The 12,708-nt window shown below is 41.9% G+C and overlaps 1 long non-coding RNA gene across 1 annotated transcript; it reads left to right on the plus strand.

The window, feature by feature from the left end:
- Positions 1–832: 832 nt before the first annotated feature.
- Positions 833–12,058, plus strand: LOC130360621 (uncharacterized). The gene is made up of 7 exons (XR_008890738.1): positions 833–976; positions 6,109–6,174; positions 6,433–6,546; positions 7,548–7,651; positions 8,584–8,719; positions 9,872–9,900; positions 11,404–12,058. It is a non-coding gene; the product is annotated as an uncharacterized LOC130360621 (long non-coding RNA).
- The last annotated feature ends 650 nt before the right edge of the window (positions 12,059–12,708 follow it).

Consider the following 12,708-nt stretch of genomic DNA (forward strand, 5'->3'; position numbering starts at 1 on the left):
GTTGTGAATGTAATGTGCAGTTGAGTTTTTACCAAGTTTGGTTGTTTAGTTTAAAGCTAAGTAAAGCTATTTTTATGTTTATGTAAAGAATGCGTGGGTATGTGTGTGTGTGTGTGATAGTATTTTTCATAATTCATATGTAGGTAATTTATATGTAGGTATAATGTTGTGTGTTTTGTTAGATTAGCTAAGCTGGGCTGGCCGGTTAGGCAGGTTTTGTTGTGTTGTGCTTTGTTATTGCTAGTTAAGCCTGTTTTTCGGTTTTGTTAAGTTTTATATATTTATAATAAAAAGAGTGTCAGCAGAGAGCACTGTTTTCAGGCTGGAAAGAACTTCACAAATTTCTCTGTAGTATATCTGTAGTATACAGCAGCTGATAAGTACTAGAAGGGTTAAGATTTTTAAATAGAAGTGATTTAGAAATCTGTTTAACTTTCTTGCACCAGTTGATTTGAAAACATAATTTTTTCCACCGTAGTTCCCCTTTAAGCATGTATGGGATAGCCATAAGGCTATCCTTTATATAAGATAAGGCCAAGTGTTACTATTGATAATATTCAAAATATTGGGCAGACTAGACAGGCCAAATGGTTCTTATCTGTCGCCACTTTCTATGTTTCTATGCCAACTGTGGTGTGCATATTGTCAGTGTAGTATTACATCTGGCCACATCCTTATCACTTCCTCAAAATTGAAACATTCCTTTTAGTCCTCCTTATTAGCAAAGACGTTCAATAAACAAGCCAGGCAACCCAGACCACAGGCTTAAGGGAGCAGCAGTAACCATAGCGACTGGGCCTATAAAGAAGCCACTTATCAATCCTGAAGGATGGAGCCTTCAGGATGAGCAGAGGAGGCTTCCAACACCATTTTACAGCTCCCTTGATTATTCTAGGAGGAGGAATGATTTGCTTCTTCTCCTGATTTAGCCTATAATTTTCCTGTTTAGAGACATTTGAGCATGTTTGTACAGCTGGTTGGTAAACAATAATTTTCTCTGTGATTAAGTCATTGTTCTGAGCCTCTTAAAGGGCCTAACACACAAATATGTTCCTTACACTGCACTTCTAATTTGCTTTTACATAGAGTAAAATCCATGCAAACCCTAATTTAAATCTGCTGAATGGAGAGTGAAATTTTATTTAAGAATCAATGATGGATTAGAAAGAAATGGATACAAACATATTTATTTTAATGTGCACAATCTTGAGATACTGTATGTGCACAGTCTTACAAGATATAAACATCTCTGTATTTAAAGGGGTTCTCCCTTCTTTATACAGTTTTTTGTTATTATGTTTGTGTGTTATGTGTGTATAAGTATGTGTTTTTTTATGTGTGTTGTGATTATGTATATATGTATTTTCTTACCTTTTGTGAAGATCCGGAAGCTGGCCCCTTTTTCTTCCAGCGGCTTGCTGTGTAACCTCGGCCTCCGCCATGTTGTGTTCGGTAAGTCGGATGTCGGGGGGTGTGTTCTTGCTTCTGTCCTTCCTAACTTCTGACGTCTGAGGCAAATCTTTTCTTCCTGTTTCTTCCGTGGCTCAGCGACGAATCTGCGGCCTCTTCCGGTGCATGCACAGGTATTTTATTTTATTTTTTTTTACCAATAAAGTTTTTTTTGTCTAATTGACAAACTGACTGCGCTTGCGCGAAGCTACGCTATTAGTGTAGACCTAACGTATGCTACGCTGTTAGCGTAGCACTTGCATACTCGCACATGCGCAGACAGTTTGCCAATTAGACAAAAAAAACTTTATTGATAAAAAAACAAAAAACTACCTGCACATGCGCCGGAAGAGGCCGCATATTCGTCACTAAGCCACGGAAGAAACAGGAAGAAAAGATTTGCCTCGGACATCAGAAGATAGGTAGGACAGAAACAAGAACACACCCCCCAACATCCCACTTACCGAACACAACATGGCGGAGGCTGAGGTTACACAGCAAGCCGCTGGAAGAAAAATGGGCCAGCTTCCGAATCTTCACAAAAGGTAAGAAAATACATATATACATAATCGCAACACACATAAAAAAAACACATACTTATTCACACATAACACACAAACATAATAACAAAAAACAGTATAAACAAGGGAGAACCCCTTTAAAGAAGTTGGACACTTCTGAGGTGCTTTACTGAAAAACAGGTGAATGATAATTTTAAGGCACTTGCTCATGTCCTTATACTTTTATTTGTGCCCTGTAATACATATTGAGGAAGCTAATGGTTTTGTCCATAACATGGTGTCATGTGGAAGAGTATATGACTGTGACATATTGTAGACTCCTCCATAGAATGCTCTGTATTCATGAAAGTAGCGCATGGTGACAAGCTTCTCCATATGCTGACATGTTATGCACAAGAACCTCCGATAGAAGGACAGGCAATGGAGTGGGTAGATATTCCTAAATATGCCTTAAAGGGGCACAAGTATAAATAAAAGGACATGAGTAAGTAACTTTTTATAGTAATTATTATTATTATTATTATTATTAATAATACTAATGACAACATGTCATCTAGCCAAACACCTTAAAAGTGGCCAATCCCTTTCATTTTATTTGCTATCTTCTTCCTGAATACAAAATTACCGTATTTTTCACCGTAGAAGACGCACTTTTTCTTCCCCAAAACTGGGGGGGGAAAGTTGGTGCGTCTTATACTGCGAATTCACACCATTCGGGTCGGTCCCTGCGGCCATCAACGGCCGGGACCTGCGGCTAATACAGGACATCACCGATCGCGGTGATGCCCTGTATTAACCCTTCAGATGCGGCGATCAAAGCTGACCGCCGCGCCTGAAGCGAAAGTCGGGCTGTTCGGGACCGCCGCGGTGAAATCGCGGCGTCCCGATCAGCTTACAGGACACTGGGAGGGACATTACCTGCCTCCTCGTTGTCTGCTCCGTGCCGGGATCCCCTGCATGGCGGCGCTCCCCTTCGACGTCATCACGTTGTCGCGCATGCCGTCCCGTCATCCAATAGGAGCGGCGTGCGTAGCGACGTGATGACGACGACATGATGACGGCGACGGAGAGCGTGGATCCCAGGGAAGAAGACATCCGGAGCGTCGGGGACACAACGGGGATGCCGCGACAGTGATGGAGGGCGACATCCAGGGCAGCGGTGATGGGTCCGCAGCGCCGGGGACACGTGAGTACTACCTCCTATCCAGTGGTCTTCAACCTGCGGATCTCCAGATGTTGCAAAACTACAACTCCCAGCATGCTGGGAGTTGTAGTTTTGCAACATCTGGAGGTCCGCAGGTTGAACATCACTGTTGGGTGCAGAATCTTTTTTTTCTAGATCTTGCACCTTTAAAATTGGGTGCGTCTTATATGCCGGTGCGTCCTATAGGGCGAAAAATACAGTAAGCACATTTCTGAATAGCCTTCACTAAAAGTCTACTAGCATTTATCTGATGTAGAATCTGCAAAATTAATTTACATAACTGGTTGTCTTGCTGTTTCTGAAATAGATTCCCAAGCACACAGATCCGGGAAATGTTGTCTCTCTCTAGTTGCTCAGTCCCTTCTCTCAGTGGTAGAGACAGAGGAAGGGTAGTTGTACATGATGGAGTATAGAGAGGGGGGAAACATCCAAGTAATCAGGAAAGGCAGAACACACAAGCTGGACTTCATAGTATAAATAAAGCAAAGCACTCACGGATGGTGAAGAGGTCACACAGACTGCGTATAAGTGTAGACAGAAAGGAGAGGACCTACAGCTGACTCTGTGAAGGGAGGGGCACCTTTGCTGCAATTTAAATCATTGGTACAAGCTAAATGCTCTTTTCCGTGTTTCGATTCCATTGGTATTGTGCCCTGACCATGACAGCAATGGTTATCAGGGGAGAACTCTGAACTGAAGTTGCCTATTATGTACATTATCTTATGACTATTTACACAGAACAAGAGACTGGATATCAGTAAGAACACAGAATCCTCATATGCAGTAGTTATGGCAACCATACAGAAGCAGTCTCTCCTGGACTGAGGTCTTTGGGTCATATCAGGAGATTGATATCTCTCCTTCTTAGACCATGCACAAGCTTTATATGGTTCAAGACCTATGTTATTGGATTGCACTACCTAAAGGGGCCACTACAATTTTTTTGCACAATGGAGATTTATTTATCGGTGAACTAAGCTGTACAGTGATCCCTCAACTTACAATGGCCTCAACATACAATAGTTTCAACATACAATGGTCTTTTCTGGACCATTGTAAGTTGAAACCAGACTCAACATACAATGTACCGACAGTCCAGATCTGTGAAGTGTGTCAATGGCTGGAAAAACTGACCAATCAGAATGAGCAATTTACTGGTAAAACTCCTGTATTACTGAAGCGTATGCACTGACTGATGTCTGGTAGCGCCCCCTACAGTACAGGGAGGTATTACATGTTCTGTACACTTTACCTGTACCAGGGTTACCTGCTCCTTTGGACACCAGGTAAGGGCGGCTCCATGTTACTTTTTTAAGACACTGTGTACTGTACAGGACCCTGAAGAAGATCCTGTCCTCTACATAGACCAGTGTTTCCCAAGCAGGGTGGCCCCAGCTGTTGCAAATCTACAACTCCCATCATGCCCGGACAGCCTTTGGCTGTCCGGGCATGCTGGGAGTTGTAGTTTTGCAAAAGCTGGAGGCTCCCTGCTTGGAAAACACTGACATATACAGTGATTACAGCTCGCAGCAGATTTCTCTTACTTTTATATGTAAGGATTTGCTTTATCTATATTAGTCATCTACTTATTTTTCTTTAATTCTCACTTTTTCCTATTTTTGGATGACATTTTGGGGCTTTAGAACCAATTGCAAGGTTTCCATAGTTATGGTCTCAACATACAATGGTTTCAACATACAATGGTCGTCCCAGAACCAATTAATATTGTAACCTGAGGGACCACTGTATTCATTTAAAACCTGGAAACAAAAGAGATATAAAACAGAAGAGATGCTTAATTCTCATTTGCATATTCATATAAATCTGTTCTGTTGAATAGTATTTCCTTTTTCAATTTTTTCAAATTTTTTTTTTTACTTGTCCCAAATAGCACCAGCATTTCAGTTCTTAAGCCTGACTTATTCTTAATTAGGGAAATCCACACAATCCCTTAGTGTTCCCGTTTTATGTCACATGTGATGGTACATGAGATCGAGAAAAGTACTTGCTATATTTTACTGAAAACAGAGGCCCCAGTGCCGTTGTTAGGGGGGTGCGTGGGGTGCGGGCCGCACCGGGTGACACCCTCTGGTGGGGTCGGCCCAGATATACTTTTCATTTTCATTTGGCATTAGATATCCTGACATGATCAGTGTTAAAAAAAAAAAAAAAAAGGCTTTGTGAGTTTATCTTTTTTTCAAAGCTGAACATATTGCGGCATAAGTCTCAGGGTATTTCATGGCAAACGAAAAAGTAAGGAAGAGTGGGGTAGTTGTCCATAGCTACCATTAGATTGCTTTCTTCATTTATGAAAATAAAAAAATTGAAAGAAATTATCTGATTGGTTGCTACAGGCAACTGCACCACATTTCCTCTACACAGTTTTTCAGTTTTTGATAAATCTCCCTCTTGGTGTTTAGGGCAGCATGAGATATAATTAAAGCCCTGATTAAATGGGGATGTTGTGTTACTTTACATTATAATTTCTATAATCTGTTCTTTTGTGTTCTTACCTGTCATGCTGCATGCTCTGAGTTTTGTACTACATTAACTCAAGGGGGTTTAATATTTTTCACATTTTTATGGGATAAAAGGCAGGTTTGGTAGTGGGGCTATTCATCCCTTTCCTGGGGCGGGACAGATTATCAGGTTGGCTTCAACTCAGCACAGGTGCTTAGTCCAATTAGTACTTGTCTTACAAAAGGTGTAATCTAGTCTACACCAAGAGGCTATAGGGAAACATTTACCATGAGTAACACATTATTGGTGACTGTTTTGACATGGAAGTGTTTCTGGCACCTAGACACCCTTAGCTATGACAAATGCGTTGGTTTTCTGGCTGCTAAGCGTTTTCTTCTGTAAAATGCATGAATACGTTCAATAAGGTGGAACATTTTAAGCTCATCTTCTGGATCTGTTTCTATTTGTTGCAAGCTATCTGTGGTTTCTGGGATCGAGGACAGAGGATCTGTGCAGTAATAGGTGATACTCTATAGCAGGGTGAGTCGGATATACTCTTTAGCATGTTTTCTTTACTTGGCTGCTATTTTTTGAGTTGTTCTATGGAGCTAATTTCTATACTAGACATTTATATCCTTTTGTGATGTTCATTATTACATATCTATCTTGAGAATAACGCTACTTGATGCTTTGAGCATACTGTTGTGTTTATGTATGAGTCAGTTTCTAATCTTCCTGCTCTTTTTTTGTAATGTATTTTTACTATCATGATGCTGTACACCCACATACCTGTCACAGCAATACTACTATGGACAACAGGAAATATAAGAACTTGGAGCTCCAAATGGCAGTATGATGATACCAAAAGAATATTGGAAGTGAGCTGAGCAGAGGCGTGGATGATTTATTAAGGTTAGTTTTGGAAGTACAGATTCCAATCTTCAGCAACATTCCCGACAACAATAAACCTCATTCTACTTTTATTTATTTTTTGTTTTTATAAAAAACGGCCTTAAATTACCTAGGGCACCTAAACAGTTGACCTGTGGGTTGGGCAAACTTCAGGGCCAGACTGGCCATCAGGCACACGGGGCCGCACTTATTCCCGGTGACAGACTTTATAAATTTTTTAATAAAACAAATGCGGCCCTTGCAGTTCTATCCGCGGCCCTGACAGTCAAATTGTCTGTCTGGGCCGCCTGAGGCCCCCTTCTCATATCACGCTGATGGGGGCTTCACTGAAAGTTGGAAGAAGGATGACTGAGGGTGGTTTGGGGGGGAGAAGGGGACAGAGGGTCTGGGGGTAAGAAAATATGAAGGAGGATGACTGAGGGTCTGGGGGGGAGGTAGAAGCATACAGAGGGGTCTGGAGGGGGAAAAAGGGACAGAAGGGTCTGGGGGTAAGATAGTATGAAGGAGGATAACTGAGGGTCTGAGGGGGAGAAGGGGACAGAGGCATCTGAGGGGGAGAAGGTGACAGAAGGGTCTGAGGGTAAGAAAGTATGAAGGAGGATGACTGAGGGTCTGGGTTGGAGATAAGGGGACAGAGGGGTCTGATTGTGCCACCCTGTACGGAGAGTGGCTATCATTTGATCCGGGGCCTCCGCCAGGCTGACAGGGGCCGAGTCATGTCCCCTCTGTGAGTGTCTGACAGAGGTGAGTGACCATGGTATATACACGCCCATTGCCTCCGGAAGGGAATATGGCAGAAGATACTCTCGTGCTTCCTGTGCTAGTCAGGCGTTACAGTACGGCCCCCCGCCACTGCGGATGCACTACCGGACTCTCCTCTAGGACTCAGCTAACCGTGAGTGTGCAATCCGCACCCCTTGCTGCATATGTATTTACTTTACAGGTACTCATTGTATATGTATATATATATATATATATATATATGTGTATTTTTATTGCAGGACCTGGCAACAAGCTCGGATGGCTTCTATGTGGCTCTTATGTACCTTTGCTGAACCCTATTGGTACTTGAGCCCCTATACAAGTGCGGATTATTATTGAGAAGGTGTGTGTAATATGAGTCTGCACCTTTATCTCTGCATGGCATGTTTGTATTAGTACACCTTGCAACCTATAATCCCCTGATGAGGTCTGGATGACCGAAACGCATAGGGATAGGTGGTGGTAGTACAATCTCTCTAACATAGTATTAACTATTTAACTGTTGGTGGTAGAATTTTCTCCAATTGTTTGTTACGTCATGTCCTGGTGGCTATCTCTTGCCATTTCAGGAAGATTATCTCACACACATTGTTTTTGTGTTTTTTAATATTAAGATTAAAAGCTAAGTTTTATTCACTTCCCACTTTTGCCATATAGTGTTAGAAAGTATGAATGAGGATGACTTAAGGGCCTGGGGGGGAGAAGGGGATGAGGAGTCTGGGGGACTAAAGTGTATAGTAGGAATACTGAGGGGTCTGGGGGGGGGGGCTAAGGGATCTGAAGGAGGATTGGTAAGATGAGTCTGGAAAAGGACTAAGGGGTCTGGAGGACTGAGGGCCCATTCACATTGAGGACATTGGTTCTCCAATGGTTTTTAATGGGATTCTGCTACTTTGTGCACATTGCAGAATCGTCGCAGCGGAATTCCGCCATTGGTACGGACGTCCACCCAAAGAATGAACTTGTTTTTTGTTTTTTTTAGGTGGACGTCTATTCTGCTGGACTGCATTGCCATCTATAGAGATGGCGCACATACAAGCGGTCCTATTGCCAATGGCTATTGCTGTGCCTGTTGCAAGCGCACATTCCACCCGCAGTGTGGAGAAGCCCTCAGGATGAGGGAAAAAATGGGTCTTGGGGGGGGGACTTAAGGGGTCTGGGGGAGGACAGTACAGGGGTGGGATTCTGCCAATCAGAAGAAACAGTGTCTGGCAGTATTATTTTAGGGGTCATAATGTCTGGCAGGGTTATAATGATTTTTATTTTTTTTTCAAGGGATGAGGATCTGATGACAAAGTGAGGAACCAATGATGTCCAGGTGTCACACTCTGCAGAGGAAGATGTAGCTGGAAGAAGACACAGCATCTTGGCCACATGAAGAAAAGAAAAGACTACAGAGAAGTTGTCTCCTGTGAGTCATTATATTATTGTGTATTCTCCCTGACTGTGCAATCAGAGCTGTCGTAACTTGTAATTTCTGCAGTGATGATGGCTGTACCCCAATCTGTGGCTCTAGCTGTTACAAAACTACAACTCCCATCATGACTGAAGCTTTACAACAGCTGTAGAGCCACTTGAACCAAGGTGATTTTAGACTATGCAGCCCAGTTTATTTTAATGGGGGACTGCTGCAACCCCCAACGAAAATTGTGCTGCATAGTCTATTTTTCCCGGACCTATTTTTGGTCCAAATCCAGCCCTGGCACACTATATAACTGCAGCAATTAAGAGGGGAAAGAGACAGTGGGCTGAATGGGCACAGTGGTGCCACAGGCTGTCACTGCAAAATCTCATGGATGTGGGGGCTTCCCCTCATTTCTTACATACTTTCTAGATTGACACCCTGGACGGAGGTTCAAAATAGAACTTAGTAGTGTGATTTCCCCTGGATTACTTCCGGGGTAGGGTCCAGTTCCAAAGAAGGTGGGATGCCCTTGATGGTAAATGTGAGTCCTTTACTCAGAAAAAGAATGCAAATATATCCTCCACAGCAAATGGATCCTGTGGTATCCGAGTAGCGTTTAGATGGTCCAATTTTTTCACATACTGCTCCTATCTGGAGCTTTTTAACAAGGTTCACTAAGCACAGATGGACAGCTAATCCACCTGGTAAGAACCAGAGGCAATCCTTCAGGTATTGTAATTACTACATCATTTTTGGGTGCTGTGCTTTTAATACAACCCCACAAGGAGAGTGGATCAGCTATAACTACTTACCTGAGATATCTAGGACTAGTATATTAACATAAAAAAGGCTAAAGGAGAGCATTGCTTGTTAAATAAACCTCACATTCTCTACCTTGTTCATTCCCCAAGGGGCACCACCTCACACCTGCCATTGTTTCATCTGTTCCTTTGCAAGTGAATTTGTTTCTATTTGCTGTGAAAATACCAGAAACAAAGCACCTCATGTGTACTTCCTTCAGACCAAGAGATGGTCTTTGCAATGTCTTTCCAAACAGGAGCATCCTATATAGAACTTCTCTCTATTATATCAGAGTTCTCTAATAGTGTTCTTTAGGCCTTTTGCTATTAACCTTCTATTCTCTCTCACCTCTTTCAGGATTCCCACTCCTAGAAAGAGTAGTCACAGTAAGTTTTCTCTAATTTGTCTAACCTTGGATGGATGAACACCTAGGTCTCTAGCAATGTTTTTGTGGTCTTTTCAGCTTCAGGCTAAAACATGCATTTTAGGGTTGTATGCATCAAATATGGTTCATGCTAAGTAATGTTTCTTGAAAAGAACAGATTTGTCAGGTAACCAGGCATTGTGTGCCTTTATTTAATGGGAAAAGCAACCGTGAATTTCCCACTTGTCAATTAGCTCTTTGAGAACACAGATGTCCATTTACTTTGTTTCTCCTTGCACTGTGGATGTTTACTCAATGTTCTCAATAAAACACAAGAACAGTACAACTGTTTATATACAATTGTTTTAGTTTAGATTATTTTTATCTATCTTATTTGGGACGTAGATAAAAGTTTGTTTTTAATACATTTTTATGTGGTGCACCACCGGGTGATCTGATGTTATTAACCCCGGGGGCTGGATGGTATTAACCCCTATGTGTTCGTGACGCCAGTGTGGTTTTCGGGTTCCGGAACACCACACGTCCCGATTCTCCGCTATCCCACGGGCTAGTAGTCAATAAAGACTCCACAACCAGTTATGGTCAAACGGAGGCTTTACTGAGTAGAAGACAGGTGTAATTATCTTCACAGCAAAGGCTAGAATTCCCAGAGAGGTGGCCAGGACCCAGAGGACCTCGCAGCTTGCTGAACCAATACTTGTAGTAAACTTGACTTGTAATTAGACTTGACTTGACTATGTGCATGACTTGACTAGTTACTAGCTGAGCTCAGTAAGGTAGCTGGTGATAAGTGCTAAGAGATAAGAGACTGAATTTTAATGGCCACCCCTTTATATAGTGGGGGGGGGCTCTGGACTAAAGCCCATTGGTCAAGCTGTGGGTCATAAGTTAAGCTGGTGCTCTCTGGGAGTACATGTGACAACAAATCATGTGACTGCGTAACATAACATGTGACAGACTTACTCACAGGTCCTTGAGACCTCCCACAGGTCCTCTATACTACCTATACATAGGGATCCTGTCTAGGTATTACAGTGACATACACACCAAATAAAACAGGGAGACAACAGGGGGAGACCCTGCAGGGGAGCCCCCAGGTCACTGAAGGACTCAACCTGACAGGGCCTACAGGTAGTACAGGACCGTGTACCTGTACTGGGACATCACATTTAAATAATCAAGGACGAAATCCGGATAGTTCTAAAGCGTTCACTTACTTTTTTTTTCTTTTTTTGCAACTGAATGTAGTTCTTGGAGGATTATAAACTAGCATCTGAAACTACAACAGTCACCTGAAACTAGTTGTGAGTCAGGGTAGTCCCTGGCGAATTGTGTTCCATTTTTAAGAACTCGGTTCACTTCATAAAATGTTATTTTCCCTTATATCAGGTATAGCAGTATTTACCAGGCCTACTGACATTAAGGAAGCTAATAAACATCTAGTATTAAATTGCATTGACTTTGATAAATTATAGCAACATTACTATTCCCTTTGCTTCCACAGATGTGCCAGGCTCCAGTCCCCGCTGGTGCAGCCTACTTTCCTCAGTCACAACCATCTCATTGCTCCTATAAACAGCCGCCAGCCTTCTTCGTCAGCTCCGGTCCCTATTCTTCATTAAAGTACTGTGGCTAATAGTTATACAAATGTTCCCTGTCACAAAGCAAATATCCAGAACAGAGAGCTGGAGGATACAATGAAGTCCTCACAAAATATCCAGTATAGCTATTACGTCTGCTCCAATTCTTCTTGCTGACGAACAGTACATTATCACCTGCCATGATGTTTAACACGTCAGAATACAGAATATACTCATTTTACAAATTTTATCACATTCCATGAATGCAGCGAAGACGGAAAAATATTTTCTTAATGAAATTTGATTGGGTGATTCTTTATTCTTATGTCAGTTCTTTACGTAACCTCGGTAATTACCGCTTGTTGGGGATTGTGTCTGTAGGTAATTGGTGGAGCCTGATCCAGAATACAGACAGCAGCCCACTCCACAACCTTAACAGCTGTCATAATTATATGACATTTTCTGGTCCAGATCTTTTCGACTCGGTAACCGTAGCAACAGACCAAGACAAGCGCCCTGTTTCTATCTGTATTTACTTAGATAAAGGTCTTGTGCACCTTGTCCATGTGTCACATTTCACAAAAGGTTTATTTTTTTTACAATGACAGCAGTAAGAATGTTATCTCATGTAAGATATTAACTCTGTAGCTTCACAATGAAAGGGGTTTTTGAGGATTATAGGGCCCTATAGAAGAGAGCCCCCACTCGGCGCCATTCGTATGAGTACTGTATTTCACAGCTATTTCCAGTGATGTCAGCTGATCAAGGATTGAAGCAATAGTTTGACATGTCCTTATCAACTGACTAAGGGTCACACATGTCGCATATACTGCAGATTCTCCACAGAGAATTTCCATACAGAAAACAGATTTGCAGCAGTAGCAAACTGGATGAGATTATTATTATTATTTTTTATTTTTAAATCTTATTCACACACTACAGAAAAAAATCTGCAGAAAATCCATAGTGAAATTGCCATGCTGGTTTCAGATGCACAGCCTGTTAATGTTTTTGTTTGAAATGCTACAATTTTATTGTGAATTTTTCCCATTGACTTCAATAGGGAGGTCAAAATCTGCTTTTTGGCTCACAAATACTTTGCAACTGTGCATCGGCTGGGACAAAGATGATGCTGCAGCCAGACAGGATTATGTTTGGGATCATATGGGGACTTGTGTTTTTTTTATTTTTATAAACCATGATTTCTATAAAAAGGAGATAATCTTTTT

This window comes from Hyla sarda, chromosome 3 (assembly GCF_029499605.1).
Source record: "Hyla sarda isolate aHylSar1 chromosome 3, aHylSar1.hap1, whole genome shotgun sequence".
In the NCBI taxonomy this organism is placed as follows: Eukaryota; Metazoa; Chordata; class Amphibia; order Anura; family Hylidae; genus Hyla; species Hyla sarda.